At 48.1% G+C, this 2,500-nt stretch overlaps 1 long non-coding RNA gene across 2 annotated transcripts in view; it reads left to right on the top strand.

Annotated features, from left to right (window-relative positions):
* The window catches only part of LOC147997665 (uncharacterized), an 18,757-nt gene extending 17,943 nt beyond the window's left edge, over positions 1–814 (top strand). For both annotated transcript variants that reach the window (XR_015647629.1, XR_015647630.1), the window contains exon 3: positions 589–814. This is a non-coding gene — a long non-coding RNA (uncharacterized LOC147997665). The remainder of the gene's footprint in view (positions 1–588) is intronic.
* The last annotated feature ends 1,686 nt before the right edge of the window (positions 815–2,500 follow it).

Genomic DNA, 2,500 nt, shown 5'->3' with positions numbered 1-2,500 from the left:
CCACCACCACCACCACCACCACCACCACCACCACCACCACCACCACCGAGTTGTAGGGATCCATTATGGGCCCCTGTCTGTCTGCCTGTCTGATTCATTCGTGTTTATTTAAACGTCCTCCAATGATGGTTGTGCAGTGAAAGAAATGCGTGCCCGAGCTCGAGCTCGTGCGCAAACACACACACACACACACACACACACACACACACACACACACACCACACGGGGGGGGGGCAATGGGGGGTGAGGAGGAGGAGGAGGAGGAGGAGGATGAGGAGGAGGAAAGCTTGGGTTGGGTGGTTTGAGGATTTGAAGGTTTAGCCCTGCAATGTTCCTTACAACTTAAAAACTTTGTGACACACAAAGCGATATTCATTTTCTCCTTCTACTTTTCACTCTGTAGACCAAGATGGCAGACTATATCAGCCTTTGTGGAATGTGACCTTGTATTGCTTTGCCCTACTCTGCTCTGCTCTGCTCTGCTCTGCTCAACTTAACAGACGTGTTTTTGCTTTTGTTTATGATTTTTGCTTGCTTGCTTGCTCGCTCGCTCCCATGACTTGACTGTGGTTTCCCTTTCTATTACAGCACGGTGACCAGACTGCCTTGGGGTAATCAGAAAGGAGGCCAGAAGCAGTCTTTTTTCTGACGCACTGAGACTACATACCAGCCGATTTGGAGGAAAAGATATCCCTCTCTCCCTCCCTCCCTCCCTCCCTCCCTCCCTCCCTCCCTCCCTCCCTCCCTCCCTCCCTCCTTGACCCATTTTCCCTCTTTCCCGATACACTCAATAAATTTAAAGTAAATCAATGAATCAAGTCTCTAGTAATTTATTTGTTGGGATTTATTTGTTGGAAATTATCCCTCCACACCTTCGCCCCTCCCCCCACCACTCGAGGATGTCTCCCTGGGGGGGGGGCGGGGGGGTTGGGTGGACTCGTGTAGGCATACCTCTCCTCCCTTGGCTTTCCGGTCCACTTCGCTCCAGCATACCTAACTCTTTGGAAATGGTAATAGAGTTCATGACACACCCTCACAGAGAGAGGAAGAGTCCGATCGTTCACTGATTCGCTCTCACCCAGCCTCGCCCTGACAGCTCAGGCATGTCTAAATCCGAATGTGGGCAATATTTACATGACTTGACTTGGTGCTTCTAACTTTTTCTCTCTCTTTTTTTTTTTTTCTTCTTTAGTATTTTTTTCTTTACCCTACAAACAGCACACTGCAGCTGTCTTCGGACACACAGCAGATCGATCCCATAACAGAGGGTTGTGAGCCACCATGGGAATAGAACTCAGGACCTCTGGAAGAACACAGTCAGAACTCTTAACTGCTGACTCCATTATTTCCGATTAATGTTTAATGTTTATTTTATTTTATTTTATTTTATTTTCGGAGCTGGGGACCGAACCCAGGGCCTTGTGCTTCCTAGGCAAGCGCTCTACCACTGAGCTAAATCCCCAACCCCAATGTTTAATGTTTAAATAAATAAACCTTGTAAAGAAATTAAGCATCTTAAAACCATAGGCATGTGCATCCCCTCCTCATTCGTTCATTCCCTCGCTCATTCATTCATTCATTCATTCAGACAGACAGACAGACAGACAGACAGACAGACAGACAGCAACCAAAGTCTAGCCTTTAACAAAGCAAGAAAGCATACCCTGCGGGACGCACAGATGAATTCCTGAGGCTTACCCTGCAGAGCTTACATGAGGCTTAGTAAAGGACTGACCTGACAACAGCTACCTACATACGTTGAAAAGTCTACCTGGTATTGACGGATGATGACAAACTGTATGTGTGATACAAAACTGTATGTGTGGTTCCCCTTATAACTCATCTCGAAGAGCCCAGCTGTTGGGGCTCGTTCTTTTGGGGGGAAATGGAGGCTTTTCATCTTTCCCAAAGCTCCTCCTAGATCCTTTCTGTCCATCTGTCCATCCGTCCGTCCGTCCGTCTGTCCGTCCGTCCGTCCATCAAATTCTACCCTAGGCCTGCCCTTAGGTTGGTGGTCGTCCATTGAGTGCTAGTGACTTCTGACTTGTCTCTGTCTTCCCCTCTGAGAACTGTATTTAGATCTGATGCAGGCACGCAGGCAGGCAGGCAGGCAGGCAGGCAGGCAGGCAGGCAGGCAGGCAGGCCCTCCCTCGTTTTGAAACAGACAGACAGACAGACAGACAGACAGACCAAAGGGTCAATGACTGACTGCACTTAAAGGGGCTGTTGACTCCTCTTTGGAGTTACCGCTGTTTAAAACTTGCTTGATAAAATAAAGTCATCGAATCCAAACTACGCAAAGGGGACACTATAACAAATTACGACTGCTTGTGTATATAGAAAACAGGGTTTTTTCTTTCCCTTATTCCATTATGTATGTTTGCTTTTCTTCAAGAATAAAACCGGCTAGGTGGTGCCTCGGAGACTTTATTTTTTTTTCCCCCCAGGAGTCCCTTCGGGCCCTGCCAGCGGGAGCCTGGACCTCTGAGGCCAGAGAGGG

This window comes from Rattus norvegicus, unplaced genomic scaffold (genome assembly GCF_021556685.1).
Source record: "Rattus norvegicus strain SHRSP/BbbUtx unplaced genomic scaffold, alternate assembly SHRSP_T2T unassigned-0000081, whole genome shotgun sequence".
Taxonomy (NCBI): Eukaryota; Metazoa; Chordata; class Mammalia; order Rodentia; family Muridae; genus Rattus; species Rattus norvegicus.
The sequence above is the reverse complement of the archived record's forward strand: the minus strand, read 5'-3'. Positions and strand labels throughout refer to the sequence as shown.